Raw genomic sequence first — 21,293 nt, 5'->3', positions numbered from 1 at the left:
TGAACATTATGTGATAACACGATGATCCACAGCAGCAGGGAAGCGGTATTAGCAGACTCTCAGCGGCTGCACGTTGCAGCGAGCGCCCACTTTTCGTGTCACTGATGGTATTTTCACGTGGCAGGACCTGACATTTCAGGAGTTAATGAAGACAAAACTCTGCGAGCAGATTACACAGGCAGAAACCCTGGTAGCATCTGCTCTGCTCTGTAAGCATCACCAGGGGTCTGACGGAAACACTAAATACATGAGTCGTTATGCTACAGTTCTTTCTAAAAGCATTCATACTCCTTTAACCTTTCTACATTTTTTGGGATCAAAATCACACATTAATTCATTTCTGGAGGGTTTGTGTGACAAACTAAAACAAAGTAAAGTATAATTATTTAGAGGAAAACTATTTAATGGAGAAAATTGAATGATGAAAATTAAACGCATGAGAAGTCCTGCTTCCAGTTCAAAGCCATCCTGAAGATAAAGTTATCATGTGATCAATTCACAACATCCTGAAGACATCATGAACACTAAACACACATCCAGAACTATGACAGCTAGATAAAAATAACATTTGGCTGAGCTTAGGTTAATTTACATAGAAATATGGGCATCTATTGAAAAAGGGGCTATATACAAATGTCATACTTTTCAAATGTAGATTAAAAAAAATGTAAAACCACATTTAATTTACAATTTAATTTACAATAACATACATGTACTGCATGATTATTTCCAGCAAAATCAGACTTTTCGTTTGTTTTAAAAGTTACAACAGGCCTGGCAGTGCACTGAAGTGACATTTTTAAATGAGCCCAGTTTTCCCTCCTTTAAGATACAAAAATAAATACATATTCTAAAGTCTCCAAACTTTTATAATTTGTTCTGCGGAGAAAGTAAGAATTACACTGAGACATTGAGTTCTTTGATCTGATGTTAAATGTTGAAATGTAAAAAAAAAAAAAAAAAAAAAAAAAAAATATATATATATATATATATATATATATATATATATATATAAATATGCTCACATTTTTACCATAAGATGTTATATCTGTGTGTGCCAGACCAACCATCGAAAAGATGAGACTCATTAAGCTTGAGGAACTGTGATCCAGAGGATTGGTTGGCTGGCGCAGGAAGAACCCTGATGGATCACACTAAGTACTAATTATTTCACACACTAGTAGTTCAGGTTCAGGCTAGAGCCTCCAATCGGATCCTCTGTCCTTTGCTGTGAGATGCAGATAAACTCTGTGAGGATGAGAAGCTCAGTAAAGTAGAGAGTGCCTGGAGAGAAGGTCTCTTCTTCTAGGAGTTTAAACTGAAGTGTGACTAGTTTATGAAAACTTCAAAACCACAGATCTTAGTTCTCCTATCTCTGCTTTTTCTTTTTTTTCTTTTTTTTTTTTCTAGTTTTGCAGCTTTGAAGTGGCTGCTTAAAGTTTATGGAACAAACTACTTTCCCATTTCAGGACTGATCAGAGCTGAGAGACTTTAATGAAGCCTTTGAAAATAATTTATATCCCTTGAACTTTTTTACATCTTGTGAAAACCACAACGTTCAATTTCTTTTACATGGTTGACCAGAAAGAAGTAGCACAAAGTTATGAATTGGGAAGAAAATTAGACATGGATTTAAAAATGCGTAACAAACACAAATCAGAAAACTGTAACATGTTCTTTACAGCCTGCTTTTCTCTGACTGACACTTAGAAAAAATCCATCCCTGTAAGCATCACCAGGGGTCTGACGGAAACAGACCCCTGTCTGTCAGATCGTCTTTTTCATCTAATTAGTTAACCACCTTTGTGTTTTTTTTTTGTTTTTTTTTGTTATCTGTATTAATAAAGCCATTCTGTAAAGACTTAAAAGTTTTTATAGAGAATATTAAGCTGCCTATCAATTGTCAAGTTTCACTCTGACAGGTTAAGGTCCGGTTCAATACTACCCCAGTTGTGAGCTTCTGCATTACAGTTTGTTCCTCACTACTAAAAGAGTAAATAAGAGCATTAAAGTGAATTAAAGTGAAATCAATTATGTAACTTGTATCAACCTGTAACAATCTGAACAACACAAATTAGATTTCCACAGATGTGATCCAGGCCACTTGAATATGAGAACCTAGATCCGATATAAGTGTCTGAACTTTTCAGATGTGACCTGTGTGTGTGTGTGTGTGTGTGTGTGTGGGGGTGTGGGTGTGTGTGTGTGTGTGTGTGTGTGTGTGTGCGCTTGTTTTCCTTCTCAAAACGAGTGTGTGTGAAAAGCGTCAGCTGCAACAGAGAACAACACACATGATATCCTGGTCTGACCTCACTGATAAAGGCTTCCCGAACAAAAATGTGGCGTCATCTGGGCCCCACTGCAGTCAACATCAATGACAACATGGCACACTCGTTGAAAATTTCACACTGTCCAACTTTCCAGAACTTTCTTTAGACGTGAACCATGTATCCACAGCAGACTTGCACTGTAGTTACAGTTGCTACTGTCAGAAAACTGTTTGCGTTGTTGGAGAAAATAAACACCAGAAAACACAATAAATATTCTGATGGCTGCATAAGAGGAGCTTCTGACATATTTTTATTGTTGCACTTCATTATCTGTTCAGCTACCCATCCAGCATCACCAGCTGGGATAATAAGCTCAACTGATTCTGAAGTTCTTTGAATCATTGAACTTTTTTTTAACCCCATTCACCTAAAAGTGTTTCAATCATGATTTATGTAGGTTAACAACAGATACTTGTGAGAGTTTAAAACAGGAAAGGCCCTAGTTACTAACTTGGGAAGAGAGGAGGTATAAATATCCCAGTATGCATGATTTTGTTAAAGAACTGTAACAGACAGGGTAAGGGAAACATTTTTTAATCAATTTTTTAGTATTATTTGTGAATTAAATTTCACTCATCACTGAACTAATATTATGTCTGCTTTAGAGTGTGCAGACATATTTTTGAGAAGGCTTCTAACATCATCCTAAATTGACCTAAAGCAAGAAATAAAAAACTTATATATATATGAATATATGAATTATCCTAAGTTCCTATGATAAATATTGTGGAAATGTTTTGGAAGAAGATCCATTTGACCCAAGTCACACAGTTTTAAAGGCAGTTTTACCAATTAGTGAAGAAATGCTTGTAAACCTTTGAATTCAAACAAAGGTTTTAAAAAGAAATCCCATGTCTTCTCTGTCTTTATTATGGTTTAGCATAAAGAAGTCAGATTTAATTAACTCAATATAAGACAGTGAGGAACTTTAACTGCATAATACAATTCTCAACAATCAAAAAGCCTTTTCTATCCAGGTCTCCTGGATATGATTTTTTTTTTTTTTTTTTGGTTCAAGTGTTTCAGTGTAAATAACAGTAAATTATTTTAATCCTGGTAAACCCTACAGTTGCCTATGCAGACGATCTCACAGCAGGTATTAATCTCAAGGCTCTCTAAACTTTAAATAAGATTACAAAACACCAGAAATGGCATGTTGAACCGAACCACCTGACTGTGGAGGCTTGTGTTAGGTTTGCATCAAAACACAAACCGTTTAATTCAGCTAAAATCTGCAGCGTCAACAAACCAAAGGACCTTTGGAGAAAAATGTCACGGTCGGACAAGATGAAGATTAAAACGTAAGGGCACATTGATAACTTATCACATTGGAAGGCTTCAGACCTAAAAGCTGTCCAGCGTTATATATACTAGATGGAATATTAAACATGGAGAAATACCTCCAAATCCTTCAACTTCATATTCAATCAACTGCTAGATGGTAGAATGGGTCAATGTGGAAAAATCCTGACCTCAACCCTTTCCAGTGCTGCTTTTATTCCCCTTTAAACAAATGGTTGGGCTAAGCACCATCACCACTGAATGGAGCAGATTCATCACGCCTAGCTGGAGGTTACCCTTCCCTGCCAACTGCTTATTTTAGTCTAAACTTTATTTCCCCTCTGTTTATTACTGTGAGAGCCATTTAATTTAGTCCTGTGTTCATTCAGACTCATTAGATTTCCAACAATAGGCTGCTGAGACAATAATTAGAAATGGAAGCTGCCCTGTGTTAATCAGGTCCCCATAGAAATCTTTCTAAATTATGCCGGGTCCAATGAATTACTGAGCAGCAGTAACCCCCCGCCCCTTCCCCAATGTCTTTGAACAATAGAGACGAAACCCACTTCCTCCTACAGCTCCTCTCTGACTTACAAAGGACTCTGCTGGAGCGTCACAGAGGGCCGGCTTTCTAACAAACCTCACTCAATCACTTTAAATCTCCCTATAGACACAGACAATAGCAGGAATCTGCTAAATCTGCCACATAACTCTGCAGACATATTTCTGGCCCACATGCATAATATATACAGAAGACCCCTAGTCACTCATATGCATTTGTCCTCTAGGACTTTTTTCAGGTAAGAATTTTGCTTCCTATGTTTAAAGTTTCTGCAGATTTAGCATGTCTGTTATGGATAAAACGATCAGTGTTAGCATCTTGCCCTCATCTGCTCAGATTACTTTTAGGGTTGCGATGACTCAGGGCAACATCCTGAAAGAGATCAAGAGGGTGAGAGCCAAAAACAGAACACAAGTAGCGACTACTTTCTCTTACATAAGTTTCAGGTCGATTTTGTTTTCAGAAAATAACCTTGTTCTACCTGAGTGGTTTCAGCTAGTGGTTCTTGGAAGATCCGTAACTTCTACAGAATGAAAAAATGTTTGGCTATTCCTAGAAGTTATAGAAACACTTAAGCATGAAAATCAAAAGGTGACCTTTTCTTTTCAGGGCAAGGAAAGCAGTTCATGATGCTTGATGAATAAAGTCTGCAAGGTCAGATACCAACAATTCAGCTTACTGTTAAAGAGCCTTTAAATTCAAGTGCCTTTGAATTTTTGACTGATATGGTATTTTGACACTGATTAATCATACCATAATGAGGACTTGTTTTTTTTTTTTTAATTCAATTCAATGTATGCACATAATGGCAATTCACAAAAAATGACGTTCTGAAGAACTGCAAAAGAAAGCAATTAGTTGATTAGAGTCTGATTAATTTCTATATTCAGATTAGGAAATATGTAGAATGGCATCAAAGAAATTAAAGCACTTGTAATGTACTGTATATTCTGACATTTATTAACCTTTCTGGCAATATGAGTCACAGTAAATTAAAGGCTCAGTTTTCTTCTTTGGGCATTTGCTTCCTTATGCATCTCTTCCAGGAATGGCAATAAAGACAATAATGGTATTTACTTCACCTGTTGGTTGTCATAATGCGATGCTTAACTGATGCAAATTGTGTTGGAGAATCATGAATTTCCTAAGACGCAGCTAAGTTTTTAAAGTGATTTGTCATGGGTGAACGTTGGTTAATTGTTTAGGTTTTAATGGAAGATATTTCTCTCACTAGGCACAGAGAGCCCACTCATTTTCTGATTTAACACAGGAGAAATATGTTGTTTCATTTGGGTTTTCTTAATCCTTCTGCCCAATGAAGACATCCGTCTCATACTCTGATGTAAAGTTTGACCAACAGCTTTCAGTAATTACATTAGTTAAGTGCCGATAAAAGCAACCCATGTGCAAGCTTTAACATACGTATAAACATATGTTCATCAGCACTCTGTCAAAAGTGTGTTAATGTAGGCTTTCCTCAGAGCTGAGGGGCTTTGCAGATTAGATGGCAGATGTTGTGTTGATTGATTTAAGTACCTATTGGTGTATATTCCTCAGGATAAGCGATGGACCGTCAGAGTGTTAAATCCCTCTCAATGGGTTCCTTGTATTATGATGTAACTAACACCAGGGGCGAACATTCCTGAGAATTAGTCCTGTGCACAGAAAGTCTTTTTTGAACAGGCTTTTTGAGTGAACAGAGCTAACACTTAGAGAGTGATGGAATTATGCATAAATTTGTTCAGCGATGCATAAAACAGGACGAATGCAGGGTAAGTCATGTTCAACAAAATGGGTCAATTAAGTTTTGCCTATGCTATATGTAGGACCTCCATAATGCTTTACTTTCTTTGGTGCGACACAAAACTCAAAGTAAAGAATGTTATTTGCAGGGAATAGAGAATTGAGCAAATCCAACATGACGAAAAGATGGGCAGCAAGATTTACCCGTGCGCAAACCAGTCCATGCCTCTCCTACTTACAGGAAACGTGACAATTTACAATTAGAAGAGCCTGAAAGTGTCATATGGCCAAGACACAGAAAATATCTTTTCCTAAGTTTGTGACTTTTTTTAATTAAAAAAAAGTAATGAAAATGTTACAACAGGTGTTTTTTAATTAATAGCCAACAGGGCTGCAGGGGACGAGCAACAGGTTCTCTGGCTGTATTAGTTAAGACTTCTGCTCAAGTGATTATCAAACCAGTCAGAAAAAAATTCAATGTGTGCAGCTCAGGAAATGTTACTAATCACCACATGAAGACACCAGCAAAAAACACACAAAATGCCAGCTGGAGCAGAATGTCAGCTATATTTTTGAAAACTATACTAATGCATTTGCGATGATTCATGGGTATATTAGTTTTGTTCCTGACTAAAATTTTGTATTTTGACTATTTTGTGTGGTTATAATTTTTGTTTACCTCAGTTCTATTATTGTTTTTTTTATATATTACCTGGTGAAGTAAACTGATTTAAGTATTTTCTATGTATTAGATTCTAAGTAATGTTGAAAATTTTGTTTTGTTTTACTTTGCTAGTGTTATATAAAACGGCAATCCTCTAGAAAGGTATTTGTAAAATGATAAAGAAGAACATCATTATAGTGCTGAGTGGAGTGGTTAATGATTTGACATATCAGTTTTTGACCAGTAAAAGATCAGCAAATGTTAAGAAAACAAATACACTCCTTTAAGAAAAATAACACTCTGCAGAGGTAGAGAAGTTTGTCAAAGTTCTTAGAAAAGAAAAGAAGCATAATCTTAGTAGAAAAAAAGCACTTTTGATTTCTCCCCTTTAGTCCTCAGATGGGATAAAGCAGACGAGGGTACCGGGGCTGAACGCTGACCCTGGACCTGCTGCTCCTGACTGATACGAGCTCTCCAAGGATTACGTCTGCCCAGAACCTCCAGTTCCCCAGAGATCAGGCCAGCTGTGAATTAGCTCTGATAACGTTACAGCTGGACCTCACGAACTCTCTCAAGAGGCCACCAGAAAAGATATCAACAAGGTTTTGCAGCCACTTATCTGTTACATCACATCAAAAACCAAAACAACTCGAGGGCACGGCCCTGGCTGATTTTGGGAGTTGCGTAACTCCAATTGGATTTGGCTGGCTGATGTTTTTGATGCGTGCCCAACCTTTCTGCTCTGTGAAAGCCTGGCACAGCCAAGCTCCCTTCATTATTAATGACCCTATTAGGAATGAGGTCCACATAATGCAGTTTGCTGGATGGGTGCTGAATTCTTGTGTCTGTGTGCTTGCTTGACTGTCCTTGAAAATAAGCTGGAGACTCAAAAGCCTTCAGTACATCTTATAGAGAGATTTGCCTTTGAATAGTTTACTGTTTTTTTCGTGCCTTATTTAAATGATTTTTAATTTTTTTAAGGATTTCAATGTAAGCAAGCATGCAGCAAGATTTTAATGTTACATTTTCTATCAATGGATATAAAATCAAGCAAACATTTACACAACTTTATATTCTTACAGAACAGCTTCCTCCCTTTCAATAATCTTAACCCTTGTGTGTCCGAGGACTTAGGCAAATAATGCAAGTTGTATGTGTGTGGGGTCGGTTGGACCTCATTTGTAAACAGGTTGGCTCTTAAGATAATGGTAAAAGATATTCCTGCAGTGTGCTTAGAGTGATCTTGTCAGATCATAAGGATGTCAGAGCCACTTGAACCTCGAATCAGAAATATTCATCATGTTGTATTGTCTTGGCTCGATATCGCAGCATGTGTCTTGTTCCCACAAGGACGAACGGCAACGCAGTCTGCTGAATGTGATGTGTAGCCAATCAGAAAGAGAAGAGACGGAAACACAGCGGGGAATTCTGAATAAGGAAGGCAAAACAACTTCCTGGCGCACCAAAAAGTCCGGTGGACATCAAAGACGACTTTTTCTATTGTTTTGGGGGGAGGGGTTTGTTAAACACACTCCACAAACTATCACAAACTTCTCCCCAGTCGGACATGTTTGTTTACTCTTAACTCACTTTTGGTCTCAAGAGTTTTTGCAAGGTCCACTCATGAACCTCTGGATGTTCATGAGTGGAATCTGTGGTGCTTTGTATTTGCTGTGTTTCTGTACACCACACAAAGTAATGGTCCAACCATTACTTTTATCTTTTTTTTTTATCATCATCATTATCATGTGTAGGGTTTGTTCAGTTTTGGAAATTGTCCATTAATTACAATTGCGGTAGTCTGAAGAGAGCAAAATGTATCTTTGTCCAACATGCAAAGTTTTATGTGGAGAAAAACTAGCACATAAATATGAACAATTGTAAATAAACCTATGATGTAGATGTGACAAGGCCAGCGAAAAAATTAGAAAGTTGGACATAAAATCACTGAGAAATACATTTGTTACATTTGTTCCTGAACTTTACTACTATAACTTTAAATTAGCAATTTTCTCAGATTACCTAGATTAAAATTAAACCAGCCTTAACCTGTTAGCTGGTGGTGGAAAGACCTCTTGTTGAGCAATGAGCATCTATTTCACTGTGTGGCATAATATAAGAGAGTATCAGTTCTTGTATCCGGTGGCACTGAGCAGACAACAGATTGTCTGCCACTTGCAGCAGAGCAAGAAACTGAATGTTAAGAGGCAAAGGATGCTGTCAAACATTCATGAACAACTAAATATAGCCATGCACATCTACCCTTGTTCATTTGTATATATATGTATATATAAGTGTGGACTGCAGGCGCAGTGAAAACGACAGCCTGTTTTCTGGGGCTTATATTGAACACTTTAATGAGTTCCTTCATGAGTTCAAGAGCTGATGTGTTTCACACTTTTGAGGTCGGGCTTTACAGACGTGCGCACAGAGTTTTGCTAAAGGTGACTGTTCGTTTGGAAGACCTGCTTGTGCCCAAGCATTACCTTCCTGGCTGATGTTTTGACATGTTCTTTCTTTGTCATGCCGATTTTATTTTCTTTCAGTGTACCAGTCCCGAAATACGTACACAACATGATGACACCTCTGTCTTTGCTTTTGGGATGGTGTTTGTCATGATGTGTGGTGGTGAGGTAGATGTGGTGGATCCAGGTATGGAGAGTAGATGATGATAATTTAATGAAGAAATACACATAATAACCCAGACAGCACAGGTGCGCAACAGCAAAGACTCACTCTGGCTGCAACTAACAGGAAACCCAATTAATGAGGACCCGACAAGGAAACAAGCCACAGGTGGATTTAAATACACAGGGGAGTAATCAAGGAAACAAGACACAGCTGGGATCAATCAAGAGGTAGCCGATGGGACAACAAGGAGACTCAACTGACACAGAAACCTAAATAAACACAGAAAAATCAAATCCTCACAGTGTTCTCAGGTTTGCAATCTTTCCATTTTCTTGTCTGAAAGTAAGAAAGGTTATAGTGGTTTTCACAGACAACAGGACATGTCGTCTCCAAAATTAAGGCTTTTGTCCTTAAGAGGATTAGCAATCTGTAATCTGACTTTTTATAATATTTTAGTATTCTTCGCTGAGCAGACTTTCAGCCCATGTTTGTTAACTTTTGTGGCTCTGATCTGATTCAGGCAGTATCTTCCCAAGGTGTCTTGCTGTTGTTCTGGTCTTTATTTTGACATTGTGCCACATGTTCATCTCTTGCACTCAGAACCAGTCAGTTTCCTTCCTGACCAGCATGACGGACAGACATCTCCTGTTATATAAATTTACATTTAAATATTTGGGGAGACGAACATGCCTCCTTCAGACATTTGGAAACTGTGGCTAACATCTAACTCTGAAGAAAGAAAGAAATAGAAAAAAACCCTACTATAACATTTTCTCTCTCATTCTGGCATTTATTAAATAAAAATTAATAGAAGTAGTTTTGACTGGTTTTGTCAGATTTATAGTCGGTGAGAGCAAGCTGTTTTCTTTTTACAGAGTATGAAAATATTTTTACAGATCAATTTAAAAAGGCTATTTCAATGCTTTTTCATGGGTGACATTGCATTTGTTTTTATTTGAGAGTTCTTGTCACCCATTCAATGTTAGAAGCCATTTCAGGGAATTTACTTTTCTTTTTCCAGTAGCATCATCAGACCAATACAGGTTTGATCAAATGGGACAAGATTTTCCTTCCTGTTACGCCCCCTCCTCTTGTTTGTTTGTTTGTGTGGGGGATTATTTTTAGATACAGTTAAATTTAGCTCTGCACCTTCTAATCTCATTTCTTCAAAACAGGCCAAAGGGTGCAAGCACCTCTGCTTCCCTTTGGGTCCACTCAGCACAAAGAGCTCAATAAAACCAAGATAATTAATGTTCACTGCAGTATTTTAACCATTTGGTCTGTCTTTTTGGAGGGATTCATTTACTCAAAAATTGACTCCCAGAAAAAAAGGCAACAGAGGCAGAGTTTAGTTGCACAGGGAAACATTTTGGATTCATACTTCACAAAAAGAGGCCAAATGGTTTGAATGATGAGTTAATTTGTGCCGTGTAATCTGTGTGTTTTATATTTGCATTGTGATGTGTTGGTTTTTTATGTGATACTAAAATCTTACTCTTTTAATGTAATTCTCAACTCAGTAATGCAATTCTGTTTCTTTATCTCCAAGTGAAGACCTTTGAATTGCCTATAGTTTCATGCAAATAAACTTAACTTAAACACAGTTGCACAAATGTGATTTTTTTAGGAGCTAGATAACCATGACAGGAATAATTCTACCTCATTAAAGGTTTCTCATAATCTTGATAAAGATAAAACATTCATTCTGTAAAGACACAGAAGCGTTAGCTTGCTTTTATATATGATATCTGTCTGATCTGTTACAGTTTTAAATAACGTTGGCACAAAGCTTGCTGTGTGTGAGGGTCTGTTCTTGTAATATCCCAGATCAAAGTTCACCAGATCGCTGTGAAACATGAAGATGCTGTGAGACACCATTGCTGCCAGGTAAATAGTGGCCTCATTGAGGATATTGCTGACGTGAACAAGCCAAGGCGCATACAGGTTAGAGTTTCTCCAGCCTCATAAAGCAGGGAAAAGAGAAAAAAAAGATATCGTTTAACAGCAACAATTACTGTCTCTTTCCTCCTTTTTAATAACTTCACCTAGCGTAAATCTAAACGAGGCATTAAAATAAATTATTTGCTCAAACAGGAAATGTAAATTACATATAGACAGCTAAAAGTGTAGACAACTTGCACAACAATTTAAAAAGAACAGCAGAAAACCAAGTTAATTCACCCCTTCTAGGCCTCAACACAGCGTCTATTTAAAATATTGATTAAACAATTTGATGGAGGTGGATACAAAGAGCATTTAAAACGGTTCAATTTAATTTTTAGTGTTTATTCTAAGGGAAGGGTTCATATTCCACATGAAGGATGTGGGACGTGTCCAGCACGTCCCACATCCTTCATGTATCCGTCCCAAAGATATGAAGATGGACGTCTTCATATCTTTAATCTTTACCAAACACTAGAACTTAAAGTTGGACTGTGTGAAAAGATTGCTGAACCGCGGCGTCACTCCATACCTGGTAACACTCTCCATCACTGCCTGGCAAAATAAAAACACGAAGTTCTGACTGACACCAAACACCCTCAGTCTGACGTCGCTCCTTCTATCAGTTATCAGATGATGACCTTTTCGCTTAATTAGAGTGAACACAATTGTTATTAAAATAAGAAACCCAGTGAGGACATCGCCAAACCTCTGCACTGCAGCTGTAATTGTGCCACATATATATAAAATACTCACTCAGTTGGTGATTATTTCCTTACAGACTAAATCTGTCCTCTTCTCTGCCTAAGAAGTCAAATAAAGTGCAGAGAAGAAACAACACTTTCAGAAAAAGTGATATCACAACCATTTCATAACACTACACAGACCAATCTACCTTCTTCAGAACTAAATAGAGCATAATTCATGTGTTCATGTAAACTTACCTTACATAACAAGGACTTTCAGGGTTACTGTCCTAAAGCATCCTGCAGCTTTTCTCTGTTCTTGGAATCCAGCTAGAAGCTACTTTATGACTCAAAGACATCAAAGGGGCAAACAGGGTCAATGGGCATAATTTTATTAAAGCAGCTCTGGATCACATAATATCAAGTTAAGCATCTTAAAATAAGAGAGCTGGAAGGAACGGGTAATTTAACCCGTGGCGCCTCATTCAGCACTTGGGAGGAAAAGGAGTCGAGGCTCAATAAAGCAGCAGAAGAGATCAGTGATCTTTTATAGTGCTTCGATTTAATGAGAAAGCTGATTTAAAATGAACTTCTCTTCACTCAGATTGAGGTCCCCCAAAGTCTGACCTCATAAAAATGATGAGTACTGGCATAACTTGTGCACAACTGCTCATAATTTTCAGTTTGGGTAGTAAAGATTATTGATCTTGTGTTGTAAATGCAGTAAAGTTGTTCGTGTTCTGGTTATTGATGATGTGGGTTTACACTAACGGACTCGCTCACTCATTCGTTTTGGACCGAAGGTCCCTGGAGGTCTGTGAGACAGTGAGAGGCAGGACACTGGGTCAGTGGAAGACACAAATGTTGCACACCCAAATTAAAACCTCCAAATGTTTTAGGAGTGCTGAAGAAAACTACCCACTGTGATGGCAGAGAAATGCCTGGAGTTAAACACCACAATGCAGTTCGAAAAGTGAATTGCTCAGTGTTTAATGCAAAGCCTGATCATCTACATACTAAATTGCGGTTTTTTTTTTAGATAAGACTTCACATCAGTCATGGCTGGGGTCATAATTTTAATCATACAAACATAGCTCTGCAGGTGCCTGTCCCTGATTGGCTCCCGTAAGACGGCAGAGACGTCCAATTGGTGACCTGCCGGAAATATAAGCTGCTGATGCGGATTCCTGGCCCCCCCCTCGATGGGTCATAACAACATCTTTCTACTTTCACTCATGATCTTTAAAAGAGCAGAAAAAAGAGTGGCATTGATTGCATCTAATATTGCTAAGCTGATATAAATTAATAAAATAGTCAAAGTTTTAAAATAGAGGTACAGTGGCTTAGCAGCGTGATGTCACGAGCACCTGCGATATGTTTAGTTTCTCTCTGGTTGGTGCAAGCAGACTGTTAGTAGAAGTAGAGAATCTGAGACGTAAATGTAAACAGTTGAAATGCTAATATCTGTGTTGTAGTCAGGACCACCTAACCCAGCATTAAGGCACGACCAAGACCAAGTCCAATGTGATCAAACATGTTTTTGATCTATCGGGCAACATGAAGTAGGGTTACATCATGGTGGGACTGAAAGAAACTCAAGAACAGTCAGGAAACAATTTCATAGACGTCAGTCTAGACGGGGGTTGTGAAGCCATTTCAGAGGCTGTTGGAGAACAGCAAATAGCAAAACAAAAAATAAGAGTCATTATCCACAAATGGATGAAACACTCAGCAGTTGTGGTATTTCCTGGTCCACCCAAATTACTTTTAAAATATTAAAATATGAGTTTTATTCAATGGATATTTTCTCTTTAATTTGCTCTTGGTTGAAGTAACTGTAAACAGCATGTACAGTATATAACTAGTAGTAAGTTACACCTCTTGATAGCAGACTTCCAGAACAGAAGGAGTTTTGTTGTGTTTTTTTTTTTTCCACACGTGCAGAAGCATCAATCAATTTGCATAGACACGAGATAAAAGTCACATGTAATGGTCCATTTTAACACTTCAATTTCCTGTGTGTTGCTTCTCTTAATTTGGTTCTTTGCCTTGGAAAACAAACTGCAGCAAGCATAACTAACTGACTTCTTTATATAGCCTGAGAAGCATGTTTTAGCTTCGTGCTAATTTCCCTCCTTCCTCCGTTTCCCTCCTTTGTTTTTATTCCAGCAGTCACGTTTTCAAAGAGGAGATGCAGAGCTAAACAGGAAACTTAATATAGCATTTTTTTTTTGCCTACTGCAAAAAGCTTGATACAGTAATCAGATAAGCTTGAATTCAGCCTTACAGTTCTCAATTGATTTCTCATTAAGCTTTTACCAACAGTGTGTGTGTGTGTGTGTGTGTGTGTGTGTGTGTGCGTGGATGTGTGTTTGAATGTATATGTCGGTGTTTATCTACACAATATCAGGATCTTCGCATTCAGCAATATGCATTCAGATATCAACATTTAAGGTGTAATTTTTAATAGCTTCTCTTTAGACTCTTTCCCTGAGTCACCTTACAGTCTCACTTTATTCTGCCATCCCCAATTTCAGATATTTCCCCATAAAATATCTGAAAAAAATCTATGACTCACAAATAGCATAGCCAGCCTTAAGTAAGTGTAATACTCAGAAAGGCTCCAACAGAATTGATCGATACGAAGCAGGTAGTGGAAAGAAAGGGGTCATCATAGGATCCAGACAGGGTCTCTGTCACTGTCCAAATGACAAGAGGTAGAGAAACTAGACGTGTAACTTTACCCCACCAGCAAAAATGAAGACGTCATGCAGCCAGTTATTAAAGTATCAATAAAAGCACAATCAGATGGGTAGGAATGTGCACATAAAAGTTATATTTATTTATATTTAAATGTTTTTGTTTTGCATTTCTTATTTTTAGGAAGAAAATAATTTCTATGAGTATCTTAAGAGTCTTTGCTTAGGCTGATTATATCCATGCATGAAAAGCACAACTTCCTTCCTCAATGAGTGTGAGATTTAAAGCAGGGTTTGGCCCTGCAGCTTCACCCAGCTATCATCTTCTGCAATATCATCAAACATGAAGCTGTTGTGGGCCTGCAGATCACACTCACAATCCATAATACATCATGGGAGATTATTTTTAACACAAAGGCCATTAGTCACACAAATTTTAAGAATTCCTCTTGTGTTAGATTTTCAAAGAAAATCTTGCCATGGTCACACTTTTGTAAAGCTTATTTGCCTTAGGAAAATTATTTCCTAAGGCAAATTATATATATATATATATATATATATATATATATATATACACACACACATATAAAGTTACACAAATCCATCAGAGACATTTCAGTATAGCTGATAATGTGGATTTACTTTGCATTTTATATTTTCTGCCTGTGGCACTTTTCAATACCGTTGCTGAAAGCTCAGCTGAATAGGAGCGTGGACAAAATACCAGGGCTGTTATAAAAAATAAATAAATAAAAAAAGCTGTTACACAACTGGTAAACCCATATAACATCAGGAAATCCTTCAGGAATGCAGGAGACTGTTGTCGCTGAGCCCCTGAGCTGTCCATCCAGCTTTTGTCGGAGAAAGCACAGGGAGAAAGAAATGGAAAGACAGAAGGCTAATGCTGAGATATAATGAGAGAGCTGAGTGGGATTTAAAGTAACAGAATGCCCACTAATTGCTGCAGCGCACTGCACCGCTAAGGTCTTTAGTCGACACATGTTTGTGCATGTGTTGGTTTACACAGCACCGCGGTGAAATGAATTCACATAAACCTGCAGCAATGAGACTAATGAGCCAACTCTCTCTCCGGTGCGCCGCTCAGAGTCTCCAGTTTGAGATATTATTGTCTGCAAGAAAACCCGTCCTGGGAATTTGACTAATAAATTCTGAAGAGAAAAAGATATGAGAATAAAATGACACATTCAGGTCAGATCTTGTGTCTCTGGTTCATTTGAAGCCCCTGCAGTAGTTGCTCTTTAAGCGTAGAAAACAGCCTTAAATTGGATGAAAAAGCAATTGTCTCCCAGGCTGAGAAACTTAGCTGAACAGTTTCCCAAATAGCAGAATATAAAGTAGTAATAATAATATTTTTCGATTATGATTGTTTGATTACTTAAATCTTCTGCTAGTGCCTTTGCTAACAAGAGATGATTCTGAAGCCCTATAAAACACTGACAAATTTTTAGAGATTGACTGAAATTTATTTCCTAGAAATTCCTTTTAATTTCCATGGCAAATTACCATTTTTTTTAAATGATCTTTGGCTTTGGCAACCCTTCTCATAATGGTAAGATGAATTTAAGAACGTTGTTTATGTGCACTTTCACTTTTTAAAATTTACTTTTGATAATATTTTAACTCCATTCCTTCCTGGAAACAATCAGGGGGGTTGCAGTGGGAAGGGCATCCAGTGAAAAACATGTGCCAAGTCTGTGTGCATGCAGCTGTAGAGCGTTGAGGCTGGACTGCTGTGGTGCTGAAAGGCCAACAACAGCTTTCAGTAATTACTATTTTCAGACACTCAGACGTAGCAGAATTATTTAGGAAAATGTTTATTTTACTCCATACTTTGCTCAGTACTTTAAGACGAATGTACTTATCTTGCTATTATTTTCATGGATATAAACTGAGTAAATTTCCTCCACATTTCCTCCCACGGAAATGTGTAAGTAAGTTATCCCAGAGATAATCTAAAATACAGATAGATTTGTTTTTTTGAAATACCAGTTTCTATCTTAAATCCAGTACATTGTAATTTGACACACGTTACAACCAACACTATGTCGTTCGCTGTCCGTTTTTTTTGTTGTTGTTGTTTGCTGCACGTAACTGAAAAATGAGAACATGGTGTTTCTTTGTCCCTGTCAGATGAATCTGCGAGATGAGGGCAGACATGCTCTTTCTTTTTTTCTTTTTCTTGCATTCTTTCTCTATCTTGCCTAACATCCCCAACTCTCACTCTATTCACCCCATTTAAGGACTGAAATGAGATCTTTGCAGTAATCCTGGATTCCTAGATGCTCACATTTAGACCAAGATCACTCAGATTACTGTCTTCTTCCAGCCTGTCTCTCTGTACTTCCATCAGATTCCCTCTGCTTAGTGTTTCTTTGTGAGTCAAACTGACAGTAAGTGCACTTTCTCATTGCGGTTCATGTAATATTTGTGTCATTAATGGGAATATAGGTTATATAATTTGACTTATATTTAAATATGCAAAAATAAAAGTTTAGCAACTTACCGTAATTTCAGTCATTAAATGTTTTGTTTTGTTTTGTTTTGTTTTTTTAATGATTAATAACAGGGCAGCAAGATAAAGCATCTTAATAATTTTTTTTTACATAGATTAACTGACTTTATTAGTTCATAAAGTCAGTCCACAGTTTACTTTCTATACATATGTTTCAAGGTTTAGCCATTAAGAGAGCTGTTACTGTGGCAGAGAGGTTTTGAAATATACATTTCTATCTGATGTGATTCTTCTACATATTTTAAGTCATGCAAATTCGTCTCCAGACTCATTTTAGGAGTGGAAAATCTTCCATTGCACACATGAAAAAGGACTGGAATCTCTTTGCGTGTGTGTGCGTGTGTTTTCAGACCTCAAGTAGAAGTTCAGTTCTGGTGACAAATAAGATTTCAAAAATGTATTCTAATTAAAGGGAAAACTAGGTATTTTCTTATTAATTCAAACAAGAATAATTGTAAAAGCCATGTCTTAAAGGGATAGTTCAGAAATTTTTAAGCGAGGTTCTGTATTTTATAGCTGCAGCAGGTGTCTCTCTTTGTCTCATCATGTAGTATAAATACAGATTAATTGGACCCAGAGGATGCAGCTAAAGGCAGCCCACCATGTTTGTGTTTTTGTTCATATTTGTGTTGGTATTTTAGGCATTTTATAAATGTTTATTAGTTTTCTTGCCACATTCAATTTCCTAGTTTGTTCTTGTCTTTTGTTGAATTTTTTTCTCTTAGATTATAATCAGGTTTTCCTCTTTGTTTGCAGATGCCTTTATTCTTTCTCTATAATTTCTATATGCTGAAATATATTTTAATTGCTAATATGACAAACTTTTGGAGCAAAATATGCATGTGTAGCATTAAAACTGGTACAGTTGCTAAACAACATTAAATATTTAAGCAGCATTAATATTAATCTGTTTTACTAAGTACTCCACTGTCATGTAATTAGTTAGTAGGTGCATTAGAGCTAAATAAAGGATTGTGGCTGGGGCTTTCGTCTGCTGCTTTGATTGTGACTTTAGCTTGTTTGTTGAGGCCTATTTTTAGCCACCAGCTCAGACAGCAGAAGTGCTTAATATTGTCTCACCGCCGTGAGAAAAACGGAAAAAAATGTTGCAAAATTCAACACAGCCAATACATAAAAGTGAAACTGTAATTTATTTTTCATTTACCTCCGGGATCAGGAAGCGGAAAACTCTTAATAATGGTTTTTGAGGTGGAGAATGATTGCCAATAATGGAACAAAGGGGTTTCTACTTGATGTGAGACAATTTATTCTAAAGCTAAGTCATGTGTTAATAAATGGAAAATCACCTGATGAAGGGTGATTGATTCAAGACAACATAAAGGATTAAAACATGCAACAGACTGGAAAACATGACTTAAAGCCTGCATCACACCCACCAGCGACCTGCTAAAGTGTTATCATCAAAAAGCAATTCAGACTGTTGCTCTTGAGGCCACATGAAGGAAAGAAAAATCAGCATCACATTAACTGAACAATGCTAAAAAATCGGCACACTGAACTTTTAAATCTATGTGGGCTGTTTTGTAAAAGTGTGTGGGCTGAAACACAGAGGACGATGCCTGTGGGAAATAAAACTTATCATGTTGCATTTAAACAACCTTGTGAGAGTTTAGCTCTCACAAGAACTGTGGCTAATTCTTTATCTGGCAAAAATGTGTCAGGAACTTTTCCATGTTTAAATAAATACTTCGGTCCCAGAAGATCCTCTAGACCATAAAAGTTTGTAAAACAAAAGTAAAAAGTGCAATATGAAGAGTAAATACAGCTCCTCGCAAAGGTTTTTAAACTCCTGTTTCTTTTGTAGGAATTTTTCACATAACAATCCTTTAAATGTATTTTAATTTTCTGATACTCAGGCAACTCCCTTCAAAAGACAACAGATTAGTAAATAGTATATGAATAATTTATTCCTAGAATAAGGCCTCAAAGGTTTGTTAATGAACATTTGTAAGCCCACACCAAGAAGAGGCAGAGGAAGACATGAATGAAAGTATGGAGAAGTTTAAAAAACATTTAAACTTCTCCATACTCACAGAGCTCTGAGAGAACTGGCAAACATTTTAAGACGCTAGATGTGCAAATTTGGAGACATACTCCCAAAATGCAATCATGAGCTCCTCAGTCAATCACATAATTCCAACAAAATACATAAACGTTTCTGGTTGTGAAGGTAGAAAACATGGAAAAGTTCATGGGGTAATAATGCTTTTTTCAAGGTACTGGATGAAAGTGCATACAGAGGGGTGTCACAGTGGGAAAGATGTGAGCACGTGGCCGCTGTGGCACCCTGTCGCCTTGCGGGAGGGAAAAAACAAGTGCTGATAGAGCACCTGCTGCTCAGAGAGGGATCAGTCAGGCAGGCAGGCGGCAGCCCACGAAGAAATGTAGTGATTGAAGGAAGCAGAAATAGCTGGAGAACAAGGATGTGGGGATTATCACGGATGCAGAGAAATTCAAAGCATAACAGGACAGAGCAAATGAGAAGGAAAAATATACGGTGGAGACACAAAAGAGGCATGAAAACGAAAGCATAGAGGCAGAAAATGTATGAAAGAAACACTCAGATGGTGGATGGATGATAATAAGTTGCAGCTGGGGGAATACACAGGTGGAGGAGTGAATTGGTATTTACCCCCCCAGTTTGCTTTCATCAAATTCAGTGCATGCATCAAGCTCGTGTGATGCCAAAGAGGCTTCTCCTCTGCTGACTGCAGCGCATCACGTTTGCAGTTTACCAGCAGCAGCCAATCCAGAGAGTCACAAATTACCGATGATGAAAAGAAAAAGTGTGACAAACTAAAGCAGAGTCAGGTTTCATTGAGGATTCCTCATTCTTAAAATCCAACATGCATTTAATAAATCTGCACATGTCTGAAACCGGTATTGTCGTTGACGGTTGTTTGTTCTGTGTCACAAAACATTTTCGTCATAAACCCAGAAGACCTCTAAGCCGCTTCTTGGGAATCATAAATCACAAATGAGGTTGGAGGGATCTCTCGCAGCTGTGTGTGAGATACAACATCAGTCAAGAGTCTCTCCATACTCCAGATTCTTTCCTAAACAATAATCATGACGAACTCAGTTAAGCGATCCTGTTAATTTAGGTTATAAATTTCAGCCTCTTATTCTTCTCGTTGGAAATGATTTATGTTTTTCTGTCTGCAGACTACTACTACTCTCTCGACCTGCTATGCTTGTCAGCTGGTAAGTGAGGGCCATGGCAGAGCCAGCCAGGCTTCAAAGCCCCTCACCCATCGATCCTTTCAGAAAACACATGGAGAAAGAAAGACGACTTTATAAAAGTGTTTTTAACATGAGCAAGTCTGTATTGCTCTGAAGTGGACTGCACGCCCATCCGGGGCGTTACACCTTTTGGCCAAAGACTGTTTGTGTTGGGAGGAGCTGGAGCATCTCCATATTTACACTAATCATAACAGCACTTACATAACACCTCATTATCTACTCTCTTTTCCTCCCTAGAGTTAATCTCCTTCAGAGTAAGTCTAAAAAAGACAGTACTTAGGAACATTACAGCAGACATCAGTGATGGAGCTCCTCATAGTTTTATCAAATTGGTACCTTAAATGTGTGAAATAAGGCAGAAATAAGGTACAAGCACTAGAAAGATTAAATACTTATACCGGGGCTGATAGAAGATCAAACTTTATTTTAATCTCCTTCAGCACTCAGTAGATATTAAGGCATTAAAATCGGTCATGAATACCAGGAAACCAGCATGTGACTGGAAAAGAGGATGACGGCAGGTGATGGAGAGAGAAAAAGGGGAAAAGAGGGTCGGGTGAGTAATGAGCACAGATTTGCTAATGTAGGTCAGCAATTCAGAAATGTGTGTCAGTGTGTTAAAAGCAGGAGACAGAACTTCAGACAGCTGTGTGCAAGACACGGAAAAAAATGCATTTAATCAAAGATAAACGGATTAATGGATAATTAATTTGAGGGAGCGTTAGGAAAGAGCACGAGGAAGTAAAATTAGAGAATTTAGAGGAAAAAAAATCAATGTGAAGTGTGGATTGCTTTGGGTGCAGTAGTTATATGAGCTGGTGAAATAAGGACATATTGTGTCTCAGACTGAAGTATTCAAGGTACAGCAACATTTGAAAAAAATCTAATATTAAAGGAAAGAAAATGTCTAGTTTGTTTTTTGTGAGTGTATGTAGTGAGACCTAACAGATGATAACTCT

This window comes from Poecilia mexicana, unplaced genomic scaffold, assembly GCF_051168715.1.
Source record: "Poecilia mexicana isolate PSO_F unplaced genomic scaffold, ASM5116871v1 scaffold_4, whole genome shotgun sequence".
In the NCBI taxonomy this organism is placed as follows: domain Eukaryota; kingdom Metazoa; phylum Chordata; class Actinopteri; order Cyprinodontiformes; family Poeciliidae; genus Poecilia; species Poecilia mexicana.
Note: the sequence above shows the minus strand (reverse complement) of the source record.